Source organism: Hemitrygon akajei, chromosome 8 (assembly GCF_048418815.1).
Source record: "Hemitrygon akajei chromosome 8, sHemAka1.3, whole genome shotgun sequence".
Classification (NCBI taxonomy): Eukaryota; Metazoa; Chordata; class Chondrichthyes; order Myliobatiformes; family Dasyatidae; genus Hemitrygon; species Hemitrygon akajei.
Window position 1 is genome coordinate 163418266 of NC_133131.1, and position 24170 is coordinate 163442435.

The window sequence follows — 24170 nt, forward strand, 5'->3', positions numbered from 1 at the left end:
CCAGAAGAAACCCACGTGGTCACGGGGAGAACGTAGAAACAGCGGTAGAGTTGAACTCGGACTGCTGGCACTGTAAAGCGTTGCGCTCACTGCGCTGCCCACGCAAGGTGAAGTACCAGCTCTTGTACTGAATATCATCACCAAGGAGGGTAAACACGCCCAACACCTTCTTCATCGCCAAGTCCAACTACACTGCCGTTTAAGGAACTAAGAACTCCTAACTCTTTCGGTTCTACAATACTCCCCAGAGCCCCACCAATTACTGTAGAAGCCCGGCCCTACTTTCTCTTACTATTCCTTGGCCCACATGCCCGATTGATCAAGATCCCATTGCAATCTTGTACAACCTCCTTTGCCTCCTCTACACAGCCAGCTTAAATGTCATTCACACACTTATTAACCTTACGGATTCAGATTTTTTAATCACATGTACATTGAAGCATACAGTGAAATGTGCCATTTGCGTTAACAACCAACACACCCAAGAATTTGCTGGGGGCAGCCCGCAAGTGTTGCCACACATTCCGGTGCCAACACAGCATGCCCACAACGTTCAGGAGAACAACACAGAGTATACCAAGTGTCAAATCAATAAGCCCCATTCCTCCCTCCCACCCACATACACAGGACAGCTAGTTCAGTTGCCACATAGAACACTACAGCACAGAAGCAGGTCTATGCCCAACTATTAATATGCCTAGGGTCATTGAACTGCACCCAGGCCTTAGGCCTCCATACCCCTCCCATCCATGAATCTATCCAAATTTCTCTTGAATGTTAAAATCGAACCCACATCCACCACTTCCACTGGCAGCTCATTCCACACTCTCCGAGTGAAGAAGTTCCCCCTCATGTTCCTATTAAACATTTCACCTTTCACCCTTAACCCATGACCTCTAGTTCTAGTCTTACCCAACCTCAGTAGACAAAGCCTGCTTGCATTTACCCTATCTATATCCCTCATAATTTTGTATACTTTTATCAAATCTCCCCTCATTCAAAGTTCAAAGTTTAAAGCAAATTTATCATCAAAGTACACATATGTCACCATATACAACCCTGAGATTCATTTTCTTGCGGGTATACTCTGTAAATCCAAGATACGCAATAGAATCGATGAAAGACAGCGCCCAACAGACAGACAACCAATGTGCAAACGACAACAAACTGCGCAACTACCAACAAACAAACAAATAAATAAATAAGCAATAAATATTGAGAACATGAAATGAAGAGTCCTTGAAAGTGAGTCCATGGGTTGTGGGAACATTTCAATGATGGGGCAAGTGAAGTTGAGTGGTATAATAACTGTTCCTAGACCTGGCGATGTGAGTCCTGAGGCTCCTGTACCTTCTTCCAGATGGCAGCAGTGAGAAGAGAACGTGTCCTGGGTGGTGGGGGTCCCCGATGATAGATGCTGCTTTCTTCATGATTGTACTTGCGTGCTGGGCCCAGGATAGATCCTCTGAAATGATAACACCGAGGAATTTATAGCTTCGCCTTCACAGTTATAGGTATAAATTCAGTGGAGCAGGGGGCTTAGCACTCATGGTGTACCTCTGATTTTCCTGCACTCTGGGGTATAAATTCCTAACCTGTTCAACCTTTCCCTGAACTCAGGTCCTCAAGTCCTGGTAACATCCTTGTAAATTTTCTCTGCACTTTTTCAATTTAATTGACATCTTTCCTGTAGATTGATGACCAAAACTGCACACAATACCCCAAATTAGGCTTCACCAATCTCTTATACAATTTCAACAGAACATCCCATCTCCTGTACTCTATATATTGATTTGTGAAGGCCAATGTCCCTAAAGCTTTCTTTACAGCCTATGACACCATTTTCAAGGAATTATTGATCTGTACTCCCAGGTTTTTAAAAATATTTTTTAGAGATACAGTGCATAACAGATCATTTCAGCACGCACTGTACAGCAACCCACTGATTTAACCCTAGCCTACTCACAGGACAATTTACAATGACCGATTAAACTGCTATCCAGTACGTCTTTGGACTCTGGGAGCCCCCGGAGGAAACTCACATACGCATGAGAAGAACGTACAAACTTTCTTACAGAGTACGCTGGAATTGAACTCTCAACTCTGGTGTTCTGAGCTGTAATAGCATTGCACTAACCGCTATGCTACTGTGGCACCCCTTTGTTCTACCACACTTCTTGGTGCCCTACCACTCACCGTGTAAATCCTATTCTGGTTTGCCCTCCCAATGCAAAGCAACTCGCTCTTGTCGGCATTAAATTCCATTGGCCATTTGCAGTCCACTTTACCTGCTGGCCTAAATCTCGCTATAAGCTTTAGTAGTCTTCCTCGCTGTGCGGTCTTGGTGTCATCCACAAATTTGCTAATTCAGTTTACCACATTATCATCCACATCTTTGATATAGATGGCCAACTGCAACAGCCCAGCACCAATTCCCACGGCACACCACCAGTCACGGTTCTCCGGTCAAAGAGGTAATCCTCTACTTCCACTCCCTGGCTTCTCAATGGCTAATCCAATTTACTACCTTCTCTCGAGCGCTGAGCTACGAAGCTTCTTGACCAACCTCCCATGCTGGACCTTGTCAAATGCCTTGCTGAAGTCCATGTAGACAACATCCATTGCCACATCTTCATCAACTTTCCAGGTAGCTTCCTCGAACAACACTGTGTAGAGAGAAACAATTAACATCTCAAGTCCAGAACTTTTCATCAGATCTCCATCATCCACACTGTTTTGCTTTTGAAGGGCAGTGATGATACTTGGAAAAGAACAGAGAGGATTATCGATAAAATACATTGAAATGAACTCATTGGCATCCAGGATAGTGGACACCAATTCATTTCTGTGCTGCTTTTTCCCAGCTGCTAATTTGGGAACGTTCTATTTGGGAAATAGTTTAGATTCTCTCCCGGGGGAATAAAATGAACATATCCGTGACAGGAACTCAGCACTAAGATATTGGATGGAGAATCCGAGAGTATGCTGCACTGTTTGATGCATTATGTATGGATGTGTCAAAAGCATCAGCCCTTCCCGTTCAAAAACAGATGCCTGCTGACATTTTGTGTTTATACGAGTGTTGGGATGGAATAGGTTAATTGGTCAAGGAGAGGTAGAGAGTACTGATTCGGGATAGCAGCTGTCATTTAGCACAGAGTAGAAGATGGAGTGTGACTCACTGTTGAAGAGGCAGGTTTAAACATGGAACAGAGAGCACTACAGAACAGTACAGGCCCTTCGACCCACAATGTCATGCTGGTCCTTTTAATCTACTCTGAGATCAATCAGACCCTTCCCTCCCACACAGCCCTCCATTTTTCTGTCATCCATGTGCCTATCTAAGATTTTCTTAAATGCCCCTAATGTGTCTGTCTCTACCCCCACCTCTGGTGGGGTGTTCCACGCACCCACCACTCATTGTATAAAAAAGCTACCTCTGGCATCCCCCCCTATACTTTCATCCACCTCAAAGTTATACTCCCTTGTATTAGCCATTCCAGCCCGACGAAAGGTCTCTAACTGCCTGTAATGTATGGATCTATTTCTTTTAGCACAATGACTCCCCTTAGCGCTACGTATGGATTGATAACTTACATTGATCTGCTCCCTCCCTCTTTCTCTGGCTGCAACGTGAATACACCAATCAAAACCACCTCTCCATGTGCGTGCTTTTCTTTAATTGATATGTAGTTGCATAGACACAGCAAACTGGCGATGAGTAAGGACCTGAATGTCGGAGAACATCACAAACTGCACCGACGGTTATGGGACAAGAAAGAGTTAAATAGTCCAGAGCGAGCCGTTGTGGATGCTGACAAAGGGACATGTGAGTAACTGTATAGTACACAGTGAAAGACGCACAACTAGCAAAGTTAAAGTAATAATACCGTGGCGATGGCTTTAGACAGGGAAGTTGACGAATTTGATAGCACTAATGAGGGCTGGGAGTCGTATATCGAGGGGGTTGAACTGTAAGGCAAACAACATGGTTGAGGAAATGAAGTCTCCATGCTTTTTAGTTTAGTGGGTGCTAATATGTGCAGGGTCTTATGTAACTTAGTAACTCTGGAAAAGCCAGCAAGGTGTTTGATGGAATTGTTGCAATTTTACAAAATCACTTGAGCTCTAAACTGTTGGTAATAGCTGAGAGATTTAGATTTCACAAAAGGAGCCAGTCAAAGGATGAAAGCATTTCTGAATACATTGCAGAACTGCGTAAACTTTCCCAGTACAGTGAATTTAGAGATAGACTTTCTGATGCATTAAGGGATCAGAAATCGCTTGTATGCGTCATCCATAGTTCAAAGCACTCAAAAGAGGCACTAAGAAAGGTCAGAAAGAGACCTAACCTTAGAATGGGCATTGACGATTGCAATATCGTTAGAGACTGCAGCAAAGGATGAAGCAGAAAAAGACTTTAGAATGAGAAATGCACAAAATGTCCCTGAATGATGCAAAAAGCTAAAAATGTTATCAACATGGAAAATTGTCTCACGGTGCAAACAACTGTTGGTTCAAAGAAAAGGTTTGCAGGAAGTGTCGCAGACAAGGCCACGTAGAGAGTGTGCGAGGCAGAAAAGTGCACAACAGAAGAAGAAAGCACACTGAGTTACTCTGAGTTCAAGATACCAAACAACACAGCGACGCTGATGGCTTGTCACGTCTTCCACTATCGGTAACTGAAGAAGAAGAGTCTTCATTCTGTGACCCAGCAGAAGTGTTCCACACCGCACTGGTGGACCATCTGCTGGTAACAAAGAGAAAGAAGGAATGACCCGACATAGTCCAACGTCTATGACATCACCATGCAAAGATGGCAGCTCATGGTACCCTATGTTTCCAGCGTTCTCAGCGAGATGAGACCAACTGTCTGTATGTCAAAGAACGCTGATGTGTGGATCTCGTGTTGTGGTTCCCTCTTCCCTCTAACCCAGAGTGTTAGAGAATCTGCATGAAGGACATCTGGATGCAGTCAAGATGAAGAGTCTTGTCTGGAGCTACGTGTGGTGGCCAGGAATAGAAAACCAGATTGAAGACTTGGGCAAAAGCCGTTCAGGATGCCAATAAGTCCAAAATGTTCCCCCACAGGCACTGTTACACTCATGGCAGTGGCTGCCGTCACCATGGCAAAGAGTATATAATGACTTCGCTGGGCCATTCATGGACTCCATGTTTCTGATTGCTGTTGATGCTCATTTGAAGTGGCGTGAGGTTATATCAATGAAGTCAACCACCTCAGCAAAGACTGTCTCCATTCTGAGGACTATTTTCGCCGGAAATGGCTTACCAGAACAAATTGTGACTGGCAATGGACAATAACACACGTCAGAAGAATTCCGACTGTTCATGAAGAAAAATGACATCAGACATTTCAGGTCATTTCCTCACCATCCAGCAACGAATGGGTTAGCTGAAAAGTTTATTCAAAACTTCAAGGAGTTCACTAAAGTGATGGACAAGGAGTACATTTCTCTACTGCACATGGTGGACAACTTCCTTTTTGTGTATCGGAACTCTGTTCATGTGAAGACAAATCAAACACCTGCAATGCTGGTCGCAAGCAGGAATCTGAGATCTCACATAGACCTCCTGAAACCAGATCTACGGAGGGCAGCGCACAATAAATAGTTCAGCCAATTGCCGAGTTAAGCAGCAAGGAGCTTCAAGATTGGACAGGAAGTTCTAGCGCGTGATTACTGAGAAGCTAAGTGGACACCCAGTAAGATAGCTACAAGAACTGAACGACTGACGTACATGGTGGATGTTGGAGATCTCATGTGGACCGGATACTGGATGCTCAACTGAGCTGAGACACATCTGAGTCGGCTGCATTCAAACAAGACGGACACATTACAATCACTGGATTTACCTCTCAGTGATTGACAGCAACTTGACACTGGCACCAAGAACACTGCCTTTGACAAAACACCCGCCAAACCTGGGGCCACTCCACAGGTCCAGAGGCGTGATGAGAACGTTACAATCGACAAGACACCCGCCAAACCTGGGGCCACTCCACAGGTCCAGAGGAGTGATGAGAACGTTACCATTGACAAGACACCTACCAAACCTGGGCCACTCCACAGGTCCAGAGGCGTGATGAGAACGTTACCATTGACAAGACACCTACCAAACCTGGGGCCACTCCACAGGTCCAGAGGCGTGATGAGAACGTTACCATTGACAAGACACCTACCAAACCTGGGGCCACTCCACAGGTCCAGAGGCGTGATGAGAACGTTACCATTGACAAGACACCCGCCAAACCTGGGGCCACTCCACAGGTCCAGAGGCGTGATGAGAACGTTACCATTGACAAGACACCCGCCAAACCTGGGGCCACTCCACAGGTCCAGAGGCGTGATGAGAACGTTACCATTGACAAGACACCTACCAAACCTGGGCCACTCCACAGGTCCAGAGGCGTGATGAGAACGTTACCATTGACAAGACACCTACCAAACCTGGGCCACTCCACAGGTCCAGAGGCGTGATGAGAACGTTACCATTGACAAGACACCTACCAAACCTGGGCCACTCCACAGGTCCAGAGGCGTGATGAGAACGTTACCATTGACAAGACACCTACCAAACCTGGGCCACTCCACAGGTCCAGAGGCGTGATGAGAACGTTACCATTGACAAGACACCTACCAAACCTGGGCCACTCCACAGGTCCAGAGGTGCTATCCTGAAAGGAACAGAGAGCCACCCTAAAGACTGAATCTTTAGCACGTTGAAGTTGGTTATGAGCCATTATTGTGAAAGCATGTTTATTTGAATGTGGATTTATGAAAGGGAAATTGAATGTTTGTTACATATATAATTTAACGTTACATCGATCCAAGGGTGGAGGCAGTGTAATGTATGGATTTATTTCTTTTAGAGCAATGACTCCCCTCAGCACTACATATGGACTGGTAACTTACCTGTGCACATTGACCTGTTGTCTACACATGTGCATTGGTCTGCTCCCTCCCTCTCTCTCTCTCTCTCTCTCTCTCTTTCACTCCATTGGTGACTACACCAGTTAAAGCCATCTCCCACATACGTGCTTTTATTTAATTGACATGTAGCTGCATAGACACAACACTGTCCACTGGATCTCTGCCTCTCATCATCTGGTACACCTCTATCAAGTCACCTCTCATCCTCCTTCACCTTTTCATTTATTTGTTTAGAGATGCCACGTGGAAAAGGCCCCTCTGGTCCAACGAGTCACACCGTCCAACAACCCACCTATTTAATCCTAGCCAAATCACGATTTCTAATGACCAATTAACCTACTAACCAGTACGTCTTTGGACTGTGGGAGGAAACTGGAGCACCTGGAGGAAACCCACGTGGTCACGGGGATAACGTTGAGACTCAATACACACGGCACTGGAAGTGAACTATGAACTCCTCGAGCTGCAATTGCTTTACGCTAACTGCTAAACTACCATGGCGACCCAAAAAGGTGCTGGAAAAAGGCCAGTATCGGCATGAAGGATCCCAGCCACCAGCTCGTGGACAGTTTGTCCCACGCCCATCAGGGAGGAGGCTATGCAGCATGCACACCAGGGCCACCAGACCCAAGCAGTGAGGCTGAACAACACCTCCACCCACTAACTCACTCCTAGTAAACACACATCACCAAGCGTCACTTTATGTACGTACAATCAGTATTTAACAGTACATTGTGCTTTATATGATTGCTTTCATATTTATATTTATTAGATTTTTGTTTTTTATCGTGTTCTATTAAGCTTATTGTGATTTTTTACACTCCATCGGATCCAGAGTAACAATGATTTGTTCTCCTTTACTGAAGAAGAGCAACAAACAAGCTTGGAACACTTCATCCACACCACCCTTCCCTCCTCCTGCCAACACGACGTCAGATTGTGCAATGTTTCTTCCAGTTGTGCGTAGTTTTACTTGGCGCGGTGGAGGCTGAGGGAAGACCTGACCGAAATCTATAAGGCTATGAGAGACACAGATACGAGCAGACAGCCGGTATCTTTTCTCCCAGGGTCAAAATGCCCATTATTAGAGGGCATGCATTTAAGGTGAGAAGGGAGGAAGTTTAAAGAAGATGTGCGGGGGAAGTTTTTTACACAGAGAGTGGTGGATGCCTGGACTAAGGTGGCGGTGGAGGCAAGTAGGGGTGTTTAAGACATTCTTGGATGGGCATATGAATACGCAGGGAATGGAGGTGGAGGCAGAAGCTGTATGACAGTGCCATTTAAGAGACTCTACGATGGGCACGTGAATATTCAGGGAATGGAGGGATACGGTCCATGTGCAGGCAGATGGGATTAGTTTAATTAGGTGACATTATCTTAATTAGTTTGGCACAGCATGGTGGGCAGAAGGACCTGTTCCTGTGCTGTACTGTACTGTGTTCTGTGTCCTAACCACACTGAGCCTCTGTGCTAACTTGGTGGCTACTGTTCCTCTGACTGAGAGCCAGAGAGCAGTGAGATATTTCCAGATGGCCGGGAGAAAGGAGATCGCAAAGAGAAAACGTGGGCTCCGTCCAACGATCTGCTACACTGTTTACCACAGAGGGAAAACCAGTTTTACAGTGAGAGGGGGAAAACTTAAAGGAGGAGTGGGGGCAAATTTTTTACACAGTGTTGGGTGCCTGGAACGGGCTGCCAGGCTGGTGGTGGAGACCGATACTGAAGAGGTATTTCGACAGTTACATATGGAGTGAGAGAAACGAGGGATATGGATGGGATTACTTGCATTTGGCGTCATGGCTGACAGAATTGTTCCTGTGCTGTGTTTTTCCCTGCTCAAAGTGCCACCCCTCATCTCCTCTCTTACTGCCTGGTAAACTATACCCTCTCACAAGCACACCAACTGATGTAGGTTAACAAATGACACGATCTATGAGGAGGAAGAACAGCACTGGAGGGCTGAGTGGCCCACCCCAGCTCCGGTTTCCTTGATGTGCCGAGGAACTGCGGCTATGGGGAACTTTCCTCCAACTCCACTCCTGCTCCCAACTCCCGCCTGGCACCACCTCCCTGCCATCTTATGCCCTCTCCTCAGTCCACCCGTCACCACGCACTCCTGTCTCAACAACCCCAACCACCTTCTCCTCTCTACGCTGGCCATCTCGCCACTCCCCTCAGTCCTGATGCAAGGGTTCGACCAGAAGCAACCACACTTCCTTTCTTTCCGCAGGGCACCATGATAACGCGGCAGTTAGTCCAATACTATTAGTTTGGGCCAATGGAGTTCAGAGTTCAATTCCAGCATTCTCTGCAAGATGTCTGTACGTCTTTCCCATGAGCACGTGGGTTTCACCAGAAGCTCCAGCTTCCTCCCACAGTCCAAAGACCATAAGACATAGGAGCAAAATTAGGCCATTTCAGTCTGCTCCACCATTCCATCATGGCAGATCCTTTCTACCCCCCTCAGCCCCACTCCCCGGTCTTCTCCCCGTAACCTTTGATGCCATGTCCAATCAAGAACCTATCAAGCTCTGCCTTAAATACCCTAAACGACCAGGCCTCCACAGATGCCTGTGGTAACAAATTCCACAAATTTACCACCCTCTGGCTAAAGAAATTTCTCCGCATCTCTGTTTTAAATGGACTCCCCTCTAACCTGAGGCTGTGCACTCTTGTCCCACCATGGGACGCATCCTTTCCACATCTACTCTGTCCAGGCCTTTCAACATTCGAAAGGTTTCAATGAGATTCCCCTCTCCCCTCACCCCATCCTTCTAAGTTCCAGTGAGTACAGACCCAGAGCCATCAAATGTTCCTCATATGATAACCCTTTCATTGCTGGAATCACCCTTGTGAACCTGCTCTGAACCCTCTCCAATGCCAGCACATCTTTTCTTAGATAAGGAGCCCAAAACTGTTCACAATACTCAAGGTGAGGCCTCACCAGTGCCTTATAAAGCCTCAGCATCACATCCTTGCTCTTGTATTCTAGACCTCTTGAAATGAATGTTAACATTGCATTTGCCTTCCTCACCACTGACTCTACCTGCAAGTTGACCTTTAGGGGGTTCTGCACAAGGGCTCCCAAGCCCCTCTGCATCTCAGATTTTTGGATTTTCTCTCTATTTAGAAAATACTCTGCACATTCATTTCTACTACCAAACTGCATGACCATGCATTTTCCAACATTGTATTTCATTTGCCACTTTCTTGCCCATTGTCCTTCTGCATCCTACCTGTTTCCTCAACACTACCTGCCCCTCCACCAATCTTTGTATCATCTGCAAACTTGGCAACAAAGATATCTATTCCATCATCTAATTCATTGATATACAGCATAAAAAGAAGTGGTCCCAACACCGACCTCTATGGAACACCTCTAGTCACTGGCAGCCAACCAGAAAAGGATCCTTTTATTCTCACTGGCTGCTTCTTAGCAATCAGCCAGTGCTCTAACCATGTTAGTAACTTTCCTGTAATACCATGGGCTCTTAACTTGGTCAGCAGCCTCATGTGTGACACCTAGTCAGAGGCCATCTTAAATTCCAAATATACAACATCCACTGCATCCCCTTTATCTATCCTACTTGTAATCTCCTCAAAGAATTCCAACAGGCTCGTCAGGCAAGGTTCTCCCTTAAGGAAACCATGATATACTGGTTAATATGTTAATTGGTCATTGTAAATTATCCTCCAGCTTCTATCTGGTAAGCTCCCCCCGACTGCTGGTTCTGGCGCCTCAGCCCGACTCGCTCCATCCTCCTCCTCATCCCAGCAGCTCTGAGCTCACAGGAAGCTCTGGTGGACAGCAGCAACGTACCGGACCGGACTCCGGGGGGGCTCGTTCCGTGCTGCCTCTCTAAATAAATAAATAAATACATTAAAGGAGCTCAGCCTGCTGAGTTCCCCAGCAGATTTTTTTTTGTTAAACCTGTGTTGTCTCTTCAGATAGAAGGCTAGTTCACTCTCTACAGCTTGAGCTAAGTTGGCTGAATATTCAAAGTTCAAAGTAAATTTATTACGAAGGTACTCACATGTCACCATCGACTACCCGGGGATTCATTTTTTTTTGCAGCCATTCACAGCAAAACAAAGAAATACAGTAGGATCGATGCAAAGCGACACACGAAGACTGACAAAAGCCAATGAATATTGTCAGATGCATTCCCGACAGAACAGAGCTATTGCATCCAGCAAATCTAATATAGGGGTTGTAGGGAAGGAGATTAAACGAAGAATCATTTATAAACAATAATAAGTGGATACAAAGAGCCCATTAAAGAGTAAGTGCACCAGTGCTCTCCTCCAGATAGAACAGAAGAGCACAGTACAGGTCCTTTGGCCCACAATACTGTACTGACCATATAAAGTGTACCTAATAAAGTGGCCAGAGTATAACCCTACTGTCCTCGATGCGGGAATTCAACTGGAAGCGTCACCACTTCCTTCCACCCCCACAGATGCTGCTCAGCCTGCTGAGTTCCTCCAGCAAATTGTCTGTTGATCCAGATCTGTGGACTCTCCTGTCTCCACCCTCAAGCAAGTTTCTAATCTTACGTTGAACCCCATAACAAATTCTGAGGCTTACGGATTGGACTGTAGCTCAGACTAACTGTGGTCTTTATCGGTCTCCTTCATCTTTCTGTGATTTCACCCATGCTCTCTTGTTGCCGATCAGTGTGTTGGAGGTTGGGGGCCTTGAGGTTTGATGTCATGTCCTTGTTGCTGTTTCTGTGTGGAGTGATCTGTTCGTTTTCTTTTGTGCGAGAGAGGGGATTGGGGGGTTTAGGGCTTGCGAGTTTTGGTTTCTTTTTTTTGTGCAGGGGTGTTAGAACATAGAACATAGAGCATAGAAATCTACAGCACATTACAGGCCATTCGGCCCACAATATTATGCAGACCATGTAACCTACTCCAGAAACTGCCTAGAATTTCCCTACTGCATAGCCCTCTATTCTTCTAAGCTCCGTGTACCTAACAGTCTCTTAAATGACCCTGTTGTATCCGCCTCTACCACTGTCACTAGCAGTGTATTCCACTCTCTTGTGAAAAACTTATCTCTGACATCCCCCTTTGTACCTGCTTCCAAGCACCTTAAAACCATGACCCTGGTGCTAGCCATTTCAGCCCTGGGAAAAAGCCTCTGGCTATCCACACGATCAATGCCCCTCATCATCTTATACACCTCTATCAGGTCACCTCTCATCCTCCTTCACTCCGAGGAGAAAAGGCCGTTTACTCAATCTTTTCTGTGTTGATATCGGTCTTTCAATCCCTTCTGTGGTTTTCTTTGTTTTGTGGCTATCTGGGGAAGACAGATCTCAGAGTTGTACACTGCATTAATACTTCAATAATAAATTAACCTTTGAACCTTTTGGAGGGCTGACCTGGTTCTTACCTCTTTGTCCATACGAATCCCCATTGTCCCCTCGTAGCGAGAACAAGAATCCCAGTGATGACAATTACCCTATGAAAACCTATGATAATAACCTATGAAAGCCAGGCTCAGGTCGTGCAACTCCTGCTGCTTAAAACTAAGATTTGTAGAAGAATGCCAATCGGTAACTGCTGCAGGAAAATGCAAGCATGCATAGCAAGGTTAAATGACAAGAAGATTAACAATTACGCACCCCAGTACAACAAGGTGCGAAGAGATGAGAAGAAAAAGATGGGGTCCGGTCACAGCAGGAATCTGGAAGCTGATGATAGTGGTCTACAAAGTGAAAAGAGACATAGAGAGAGTGGACAGCGGGTCTTTTTCCCAAGATGAAAATGGCTAACACCGGGGTCACTTTAAGCTGATTGAAGGAAAATATAGGGAGGGATGTCAGTGGTATGATCGTTGCACAGTGAGTGTTGGGACCATGGAACACACTGCCACGGGTGGTGGCAGATACTGATATATTAGCAGCTTTTGAGAATCTCTTAGATGATAGAGAATGGAAGGCTAGGTGCGAGGGGAGGGTTAGATTGATGGAGTAGGTTAAAAGGCCAGCACAACATTGTGGGCTGAAGGGACTTATTGTGCCGTAATGTTCTATCATGGATTGTGGGACCTAGAGAGGTATAACGCTTGCAGGATGCATGGTAAAGGTGGTGGGGAGGGATGCCGAGGAACGCTGGGGAGCTGGAGGAGATCTCCAGGACGATCAGGGTGATCCCAGAACGGAACCATGAGGTGCGAGTTCTTGCCTGGATCAGTCAGATTTGTGCTTTTGTCCCTCGTGTAAACACTGTGCGAATGTCCGCGCTGATTTATTGCTGGCAGGGGCCCTTGTGGATAACTAGCCCCAATAACACTAAATAATTCCCAAAGATGAACGAGCACAGAGAAACGATTGAGAATTCAAACTTAAGAGGAGCTCCCAAAGTAAATGGACAAGGAAAATATTGATTGCACACTTTCCAATGTTTTTATTCTCAATTATGAATTGATTTATTTCTTTTCACCAACAACTACCCAATGGAGATATTCAGTCTGCTGTGCAGAGGAGTTAGCTATGACTCGGGCCTGTGTGGCAATGTCAGAATGTGACCTTTACAGAAGGAGCACTTGGTGTTCAGTTCTCGTCACCTCACCCATGGCTGCGGGGTTATAGCTGGGAGCTTAACGTCCAAGGTTACACATTGTACCAGAAGAATAGGCAGGGAGGCAGAGGGGCGGCATTGCTCTGTTGGTCAAAAATGAAATCAAATCATTAGAAGGAGGTGACATAAGGTCAGAAGGTGTTGAATCGTGGATACAGCTAAGGAACTGCAAGAGTAAAAAGACCCTGATGCAGGTTGTGCAGACCCCCAAACAGTAGTAAGGATGTGGTCTACAAATTACAATGGGAGCTAGAAAATGCATACCAAAAGGGCAATGTTACAATAGTCACGAGGGATTTCAGTGTGCAGGTTGATTGTGAAAATTGGGTTGGTGCTGGGTTACAGGAGGGGGAGTTTCTAGACTGCCTACGGGATATTCAGTCTCCTGTGCTATGAAAAGGCTTTTTAGAGCAGCTCATGGTTGAGCTACTGAAGGATCAACTATTCTGGGCTGAACCAGATTAGAGAGCTTAAGGTATAAGAACCTTTAGGGGAAAGTGATCATAATATGAGCAAATTCACCCTGAAATTTGAGAAAGAGAAGCTGAAGTCAGATGTATCTGTATTACAGTGGAGTGAAGGGAATAACAGAGACATTAGGGAGAATTGATTGGAAAAGAACACTGGCAGGGATGAAGGCAGAGCAGCAATGGTTGCAATTTCTGGAAGCAATTCGTTTGGAAGGCACAGGATATATACATCCCAAAGAGGACGAAGTATTCTAAAGGAAAGATAACATGAACATATCTAACAAGAGAAATCAAATTTAACATAAAAGCCAAAGAGAGGGCATATAATAGAGCAAAAATAAGTAGGAAGTTAGAGGATTGGGAAGCTTTTAAAAACCAACAGAAAGCAACTAAAAAGTCATTAAGAAGGTGAAGATTGAATAGGAAAGTAAGCTAGCCAATAGTATTAAAGAGGATACCAAATGTTTCTTCAGACATGTAAAGTGTAAAAGAGAGGAGAAAGTGGGTATCAGACTGCTGGAAGATAATGCTGGAGAACTAGTAATGGGGAACAAGGAAATGGTGGTTGAACTGAATAAGTATTTTGCATCAGTCTTCACTGTAGAAGGCACTAGCAGTATGGTGGAAATTCCAGGTGTCGGGGGGCATGAAGTGTGTGAAGTTACCAAAACTAGACAGAAGGCTCTTGGGAAACTGAAAGGTCTGACGGTAGATGAGTCACCTGGACCAGATGGTGTAAACTCCAGTGTTCAGAAAGAGATGGCTGGAGAGATTGTGCAGGCATTAGAAATGATCTTTCAAGAATCACTAGATTCTGGCATGGGTCCAGAGGACTGGAAAATTACAAATGTCATTCCACTCTTCAAAAACGGAAGACGGCAGAAGAAATTAAATTATAGGCCAGTTGGTTTGACCTCAGTGGTTGGGAAGATGTTGGAGTTGATTATTAAAGATGAGGCACATGATAAAATAGGTTGTAGTCAGCATGGGCTTCCTCAAGGGAAAATGTTGCCTGACAAACCTATTGGAACTCTTTGAAGAAATAGCAAGCAGGATAGACAGAGGAGAGTTGGTTGATGTTGTGCACTTGGATTTTCAGAAGGCCTTTGACAAGGTGCCACATATGAGGCTGCTTCACAAGCTACGAGCCCATGGTATTACAGGAAAGATTCTAGCATGGATAAAGCAGTGGCTGACTGGCAGGAGGCAAAGAGTGGGAATAAAGGGAGCCTTTTCTGACTGGCTGCCAGTGACAAGTGGTGTTCCACAGGAGCCTGTGTTGAGACCAATTCTTTTACATCATATGTCAATGATTTGGATGATGGAACTGATGGCTTTGTTGCTAAGTTTGCAGATGATATGAAAATATGTGGAGGGGCAGGTAGTTCTGAGGAAGTAGAGAGGCTACAGAAGGGCTTAGAGAGATTAGGAGAATGAGCAAAGAAATGGCAGATGGAATATTGTGTTGGCAAGTGTATGGTCATGCACTTTGGTAGAAGAAATGAAAGGGTTGACTATTTTCAACATGGAGAGAAACTGCAAAAAACTGAGGTGCAAAGGGACTTGGGAGCCCTTGTGCAGGATTCCCTAAAGGTAATTTGGAGTTTGAGTCTGTGGTGAGGAAGGCAAATGCAATGTTAGCATTCATTTCAAGAGGACTAGAATATAAAAGCAAGGATGTAATGTTGAGACTTTATAAAGCACTGGTGAGACCTCACTTGGAGTATTGTGAGCAGCTTTGGACCTCTTATCTTAGAAAGGATGTGCTGAAACAGGAGAGGATTCAAAGGAGGTGCATGAAAATTATTCCAGGATTGAATGGGGAGTGACCTCATTGAAACCTATCGAATGGTGAAAGGCCTTGATAATGTGGATGTGGAGAGGATGTTTCCTATGGTGAGAGAATCTAAGACTAGAGGACACAGCCTCAGAATAGAGGGACTTTTTTTTAGAGAAATTCTTTAGCCAGAAGGTGGTGAATCTGTGCAACTCTTTGCCTAAGCCAGGATTTATTGCCCATCCCTAGTTGCCCTTAAGAAGGTGATGATAAGCTGCCTTCTTGAACCACTGCAGTCCCTGAGGTGCAGGTACACCCACAGTGCTGTTAAGGAGGGAATTCCATAATTTTGACCCAGCGATATGTTTCCAAGTCAGGATGGCGAGTGATTTGGAGGGGGGTTTGCAATTGGTGGTGTTTCCCAGGTATCTGCTGTTCTCGTCCTTCAAGATGGTAGTGGTCATGGGTCTGGAAGGTGCTTGCTTAGGAACTTTGGTGTGTTGTTGTAGTGTATCTTGTAGATAGCACACACTGCTGCAATTGTCCGTCGATGGTGGGGGGATTGGACGCTTGGGGAAGGGGTACCAATCAAGTGTGCTGCCTTGTACTGGATGGTGTCAAGCTTCTTGAGTGTTGATCCCAGGGAGGTGGGAAGTGGCAAGTATTTCATTACACCCCTGACTTGAGCCTTGTAGTAGATGGAACGAGCTTCCAGTAGAAGTGGTAGAGGCAGGTCTGGTATTGTCATTTAAAGTAAAATTGGATAGGTATACGGACAGGAAAGGAATGGAGGGTTATGGGCTGAGTGCGAGTCAATGGGATTAGGTGAGAGTAAGCGTTCGGCATGGTCTAGAAGGGCCGAGATGGCCTGTTTCCGTGCTGTAATTGTTAAATGGTTATATGGTTATATGATGGACAGGCTTTGGGGAGTCAGGAGGTGAGTTACACGCCACAGGATTCCCAGCCTTTGACCTGCTCTGGTAGCCACGATGTTTATATGGCTAGACCAGTTCAGTTTCCCGTCAATGGTAACCCCCAGGATGTTGATAGTAGGGGATTCAGTGATGGTGTTGTCACTGAATGCCAAGGGACGATGGTTAGAGCCTCTCTTGTTGGAGATCATTATTGCCTGGCACTTGCGTGGCTCAAATGTTACTTTATATGCTGACATATATGTACTTTGATCATAACTTTACTTTGAATTTTGAATTTATAATAATTTTTAAGTATTGCACTATACTGCTGCCACAAAACAAATTTCAAGACATTTTGTGTAAATGATAATAAACCTGATTCTGATTCTGGGCTGCCAGCGGTAGCAGTCGATGCAGGTTCCATTGCAACATCTCAGAGAAGTTTGGTTAGTTGCATGGATAGGGGAGGTTGAGAGGGATGTTGTCTGGGTGCAGGTAAATGGGACTAAGCAGAAGATTCGGTCAGCTTGGACTAGATGGGCTGAATGGCCTATATTGTACTGTAATGCACTGCGATTCTATGAATCTTTCATGTTTGCTGCTGCTCTTTGCATGCTGATTGACCGGCTAACATTTCTAACATTTTCTGCTTTTATTTATAAGGATGACACCAAGGCAGTCACGGTAACCCCATCAGAAAAGATTAAACAGGCTGGAGTAGAGCAGGGATTTTTAGCTGATGAAAGGGTTTCACATGATTTACAGAAATGATGGCGGAATCCAAAATGAGGGGCCATAACTGTCAGGCAGAAACTAAGTGATGCTTTGCTTCGAGCTGGTGAGAATGGGGAATGTGTCGAGGAATCGAAAGCCTAGATCCCGTAAAGGCGCTTGGCTATAACTCTCTCCAGAAAATCGTGACTGCTTCACGAAGCTTTGAATCCATGAAGGGGTTAAATGCATTTCACTCATAGCTGGATGTGTACACAGGGAACAGAGAGCACTGTAGGCAAGGGTATGGAGCAGGAGAAGGGCAGGGATAAACCACAGACCGATGGGCCAAACGGTCCAGTGCAATTGGCTGCCTGCGCGGTAATGAAGAATGTAGAACAGGCCATTCGGCCCACAGTGTGATGGGGATCTCAGTGAAGCCTACAGGCCCCGACAGAGTGGACATGGAGAGGATGTTTCATATAGTGGGAGAGTCTAGGACCAGAGGACACAGCTTCAGACTATAAGTATGTCCCTTTAGAAAAGTGATGAGAAGGAATTTCCTCAGCCAGAGGGTGGTAAATCTGTGGAATTCATTGCCACAGGTATGGCTGTGAAGGCCAAGTCATTGGGTGTATATAAAACAGAGTTTGGTAGGTCCTTGATTAGTCAGGGCATCAAAGGTGACAGGGAGAAGGCAGGAGACTGTGGGTAAGAAGGATAATAAATCAGCCATGACCAGCTGGGCCTAATTCTGCTCCTATTGGTCATATGGCTGATTTATATTAAACGTCCTCTTCTTCTCTATCATCCATATCTCTCCATTCCTTTCACATTTATGTATCTCTCTAAAGGGAGCTTAAACTCCATTGAATTGTCTGCTACCAATACCCTCCCTAGTATCCCATTCCAGGGATTTACCACTTTCTGCCTCATATTGCCTTTAACCTGCCTCTCTACCATTAAAAACATATGCCCCAGCGTTTGGCATTACTACCTTGTGAAACGATTCCGTGCAGTAGATCCATCCACGGTCCCCACTGGACTTCATGGACCATAAGACCATAAGATTTAGGAGCAGAATCAGGCCATTTGGCCCATTGAGTCTGTTCTGACATTTCATCACGGCTGATCCAATTTTCCTCTCAGCCGCAATCTCCCGTATCCCTTCATGTCCTGACCAATCAAGAATCTATCAACCTCTGCCTTAAATACACATAAAGGCTTGGTCTCCACAGCTGCCTGTGACAACGAATTCCACAGATTCACCATTCTCTGGCTAAAATTCCTCCTCATCTCCGTTCTAACTGGAGGTCCCTCTATTCTGAGGCTGTGTCCTCTGGTCTTAGACTCTCCCATCATAGGAAACATCCTCTCCACTTCCACTCTATCAAGGCCTTTCAATATTCAATAGGTTTCAATGTGATCGTCCCTCATTCTTCTGAATTCTGGTGAATACAGGCCCAGAGCCATCAGACGCTCTTCATATGACCAGCCTTTCAATTCTGGGATCAATTTTGTAATACTCCTTTGAACCCTCTCCAGTTTCAGCACATCCTTTCTAAGATAAGGGACCCAAAACTGCTCACAATACTGGACCCTGACTTTGATCAGTCACTGACTGTGTGGTGGCTGCCTGGGCATCAGCCTCCCCATGTTATACAAAGTCACACACTGGCGTTCTTCATGAAGAAAATCCACTCTAACGTCCCGGATATGTAGACACTAGACAGTCTTCCACGGCCACCTGAGGACCCACCGATAGACAAACCCCTAGGAGAACATCATAATGTGATTACCACATCATAGTAATAATCACATTACTATTTTGCTTATTTGTCAAAGATGAGACCAGGAGGAGAAACTGTGGAAGGGGCTACCAGACAAAGAATTGATCACAGCTCTGGAAATGAGGGCACGGCTAATGTGATTATTGTCAGTGGATGGAGTGAAATATTTTGATGATAAAGAAAACTTACTGATACCTTTTAGGCTCCAGCCCTGGGCAATGAATCAGGGATGACTTGATTTAAATCAAAAGGAGACAAGCTATAGTCCAATTAATGCTGACATCCTGCATTTATAAATTGCCTGACTTAAAACAAATAGATAATTTATGCCTCTCTCACCAACGTGCAACCTATTTTGTTGCCTCTGTCGTGTCACGTACATTATCCTGATTCTCAAAGTCAAGCTGGATTTGATCCTCATGGACACCCACACTCGACCTTGTGGTTCAGACGCTGGTTAATTTCTCCCTGTGTGGAAGCATTCGTTGGGGTAAAGTACGTGAGCTTTAATTTGCCAGATTAACTGCAGTACCCTGAAGATGAGTAATTTTTTTGACAGAAAATGCAACCTCACCGCAGAGCCCATGGCGGTGGCACGAGCAGGGGAAGTGTAAGAAGGAGGGACTGTGATATTTCCGACTGACCGTGGGTCCGTGACAGGCACGTTGCTGCGCCTCAGAGTCACCGCGTCAGAGAGTGATTCAGTGTGGAAACAGACCCCATGAAGGGACTTGGCCAGAAATGTCAACTCTTCATCCATTTCCATAGATGCTCCGGCATATTGTGTGTAACACACACAAAATGCTGGAGGAATTCAGCAGGCCAGGCAGCATCTATGGAAAAAAGTACAGTCTAAAACCCTTCGGCAGAACCGGAGGAAAAAAAGCTGAGGAGTAGATTTAAAGGTGGGGTGAGGGGAGAGAGACAAACTGGCGATGAAGGCACGTTCCCAGAAAGGAGACATGGCTGCAGTAGTGGGTCTGGGTGGGCACGTGGTCAAGGAGTTGGAGGGCAGGCAGGGATCGCAGCGGGAGGAGCGGTGACAGAGAGTTCCACTGAACTCCCGTCGAAGGGAAGAATTAAACTCCTTCAGGTTTGGCATCCCTGGAAGCGACTGCGCAGAGGAGTAATCAAATGGAAAATCTGCAGATGCTGGAAATCTGAGCAACACACACACAGGAGCTCAGCAGGCCAGGATTTTGTGTGAGTTGCTCTGGATTTCCAGCATCAGCAGAATTCCTTGTGCTTATGACTTGCACGCCAACCTCTCCCCACCTTTTTATTCTGGCATCATTCCCCTTTCTGATGAAGGGTCTCAGCCAGAAACATCAACTGTTTATTCATTTCCATAGATACTGCCTGACCTGCTGAGTTCCTCCAGCATTTTGTGAGTGTGGCTTAGAATAAAGGCAGGGCCTTCTTACATCTGACTAAATCGTCTCCTATCAAGGATCAGCCTAATCTGCCATCAACGTTCACATGTGTTAGGAATTTGCTGTGGTGTGTTGGCACGACATGTTACCGATAAAACACAGGTGACATGATAGCATTAGCGAAATGGTTTACATCCAGGCTGCCCATTTCCGTTCCAACATTTCAGTTCATTGTCTCCTCTTCTGTCACAAAGAGAACCCTTCAGCGAGGAGGAACAACACTTTATATTCCATATAGTTAGCCTCCAACCCGATGCCACAAACATCGATTTCTCCTGGTATTTTTTTTTTCTTTTTTTCCTTTTCTTCCATTCTCCACTCTGGCCCCTTACCTGTTCTCCTCACCTGCTTATCACCTCCCCCCGGTGCCTCTCCTTCCTCCCCTTCTCCCATGGTTCACTCTCCTCTCCGATCAGAGTCCTTCTTCTCCAGACTTTTACCTTTTCCACCCATCTGGCATCGCCTATCACTTTCTAGCTAGTGCTCCTTCCCTTCCTCAAACATTTTTAAATTCTGGTTCTTCCCCCTTCCTGATGAAGGGTCTCATCCCAGAGTGTTGACTACTATTCATGTTTGTAGATACTGCCAGACCTGAGCTCCCCCAGCATTGTGTGTGTGTTTCCACAGCACTTTCCCCATTCCACATTCCTTTCTGATCAGATCCTGTCATCTGCAGCCTTTTGACCTTTCTACCAATCACTTCCTGGTACTATCTCCACTCTCCCTCCCCCATCTGCCTATCATTTTCTTTGTTTAGAGATAGTCTCACGGCTGCAGAAAAGGAGGAAGCAGTGGAGGGATTGTCTACTGAATCTCTGTGGGTGGAAGTTAGAAACAGGAAGGGGTCTATAACTCTATTGGGTGCTTTTATAGACCACCCAATAGTAAGAGGGACATCAAGGAGCAGATAGGGAGTAAGATTCTGGAAAGATGTAATAATAACAGGGTTGTCATGGTGGGAGATTTTAATTTCCCAAATATCAACTTGCATCTCCCTAGAGCAAAGGGTTTAGATGGAGTGGAGTTTGTTAGGTGTGTTCAGGAAGGTTTCTTGACACAATATGTAGATAAGCCTACAAGAGGAGAAGCTGTACTTGATTTGGTATTGGGAAATGAACCTGGTCAGGTGTCAGATCTCTCAGTGAGAGAGCGTTTTGGAGATAGTGATCACAATTCTATCTCCTTTACCATAGCATTGGAGAGGGATAGGAACAGACAAGTTAGGAAAGTGTTTAATTGGAGTAGGGGGAACTATGAGGCTCTCAGGCAGGAAATTGGAAACATAAATTGGGAACCGATCTTCTTGGGGAAATGTATGGCAGAAATGTGGCAAATGTTCAGGAGGTATTTGCGTGGCATTCTGCAAAGTTACATTCCAATGAGACAGGGAAAGGATGGTAGGGTTCAGGGACCGTGGTGTACAAAGGCTATTGAAAATCTAGTCAAGAAGAAAAGAAAAGCTTACAAAAGGTTTAAAAAACTAGGTAATGGCAGAGATCTAAAAGATTATAAGGCTAGCAGGAAGGAGCTTAAGAATGAAATCAGGAGAGCCAGAAGAGGCCATAAGAAGGCCTTGGCGACCAGGGTTAAGGAAACCCCAAGGCATTCTTCAAGAATGTGAAGAGCAAGAGAATAAGACGTGAGAGAATCGGACCAATAAAGTGTGTATGGAACTGGAGGATATAGAAGAGGTACTTAATGAACACTTTGCTTCAGTGTTCACTACAGAAAAGATATTTGTGATTGTAGGGATGACTTACAGCGGACTGAAAAGCTTGAGCATATGGACATTAAGAACGAGGATGTGCTGGAGCTTTTGGAAAGCATCAAGTTGGATAAGCCTCCGGGACCGGACAAGATGTACCCCAGGCTACTGTGGGAGGCGAGGGAGGAGATTGCTGAGCCTCTGGCAATGATCTTTGTATCATCAATGGGGATGGGATCTGTTCCAGAGGATTGGAGGGTTGCAGATGTTATTCCCTTATTCAAGAAAGGGAGTAGAGATAGCTCAAGAAATTATAGACCAGTGAGTCTTACTTCAGTGGTTGGTAAGTTGATGGAAAAGATCCTGAGAGGCAGGATTTATGAATATTTGGAGAGGCATAATATGATTAGGAATAGTCAGCATGGCTTTGTCAAACACAGGTCGTGCCTTACGTGCCTGATTGAATTTTTTGAGGATGTGACTAAACACATTGATGAAGGAAGTGCAGTAGATGTAGTGTATATGGATTTCAGCAAGGCATTTGATAAGGTACCCCATGCAAGGCTTGTTGAGAAAGTAAGGAGGCATGGGATCCAAGGGGACATTGCTTTGTGGCTATAGAACTGGCTTGCCCACAGAAGGCAAAGAGTGATTGTAGACGGGTCATATTCTGCATGGAGGTCGGTGACCAGTGGTGTGCTTCAGGGATCTGTTCTGGGACCCCTACTCTTCATGATGTTTATAAATGACCTGGATGAGGAAGTGGAGGGATGGGTTAGTAAATATGCTGATGACACAAAGGTTGGAGGTGTTGTGGACAGTGTGGAGGACTATCAGAGGTTACAGTGGGACATCGATAGGATACAAAACTGGGCTGAGAAGTGGCAGATGGAGTTCAACCCAGGTAAGTGTGAGGTGGTTCATTTTGGTATATATGATGGCAGATTATAGTATTAATGGTAAGACTCTTGGCAGTGTGGAGGATCAGAGGGATCTTGGGGTCCGAGTCCATAGGTCACTCAAAGCAGCTGCGCAGGTTGACTCAGTGGTTAAGAAGAGATACAGTGCATGGCCTTCATTAACAGTGGGATTGAGTTTAGGAGCCGAGAGGTAACATTGCAACTATATAGGACCCTGGTCAGACCCCACTTGGAGTACTGTGCTCAGTTCTGGTTGTCTCACTACAGGAAGGACGTGGAAACCGTAGAAAGGGTGCAGAGGAGATTTACAAGGATGTTGCCTGGATTGGGGAGCATGCCTTCTGAGAATAGGTTGAGTGAACTTGGTCTTTTCTCCTTGGAGCGACGGAGGATGAGAGGTGAACTGATAGAGGTGAATAAGATAATGAGAGGCATTAATAGTGTGGATAGTCAGAGGCTTTTTCTCAGGGGTGAAATGGCTAGCATGAGAGGGCACAGTTTTAAGGTACTTGGAAGTAGGTACAAAGTAGATGTCAGGGGTAGGTTTTTTACACAGAGAGTGGTAAGTGTGTGGAATGGGCAGCTGGCTGCAGTGGTGGAGGTGGATACAATAGGGTCTTTTAAGAGACTCCTGGATAGCTACATGGAGCTTAGAAAAATAGAGGGCTATGGGTAACCCTAGGTAATTTCTAATGTAGGGACATGTTCAGCACAGCTTTGTGGACCGAAGAGCCTGTATTGTGCTGTAGGTGTTCTATGTTTCAATGTTTCTATACACCATGATAACCAGCCCTTCCAGCCCATTGAGCCCATGCTGTCTGATTAAACCCAGTGACTTATTAACCTACCAACCAGCAGGTCTCTGGGATGTGCAAGGAAACTGGAGCACCCAGAGGAGAAAGTACAGACTCC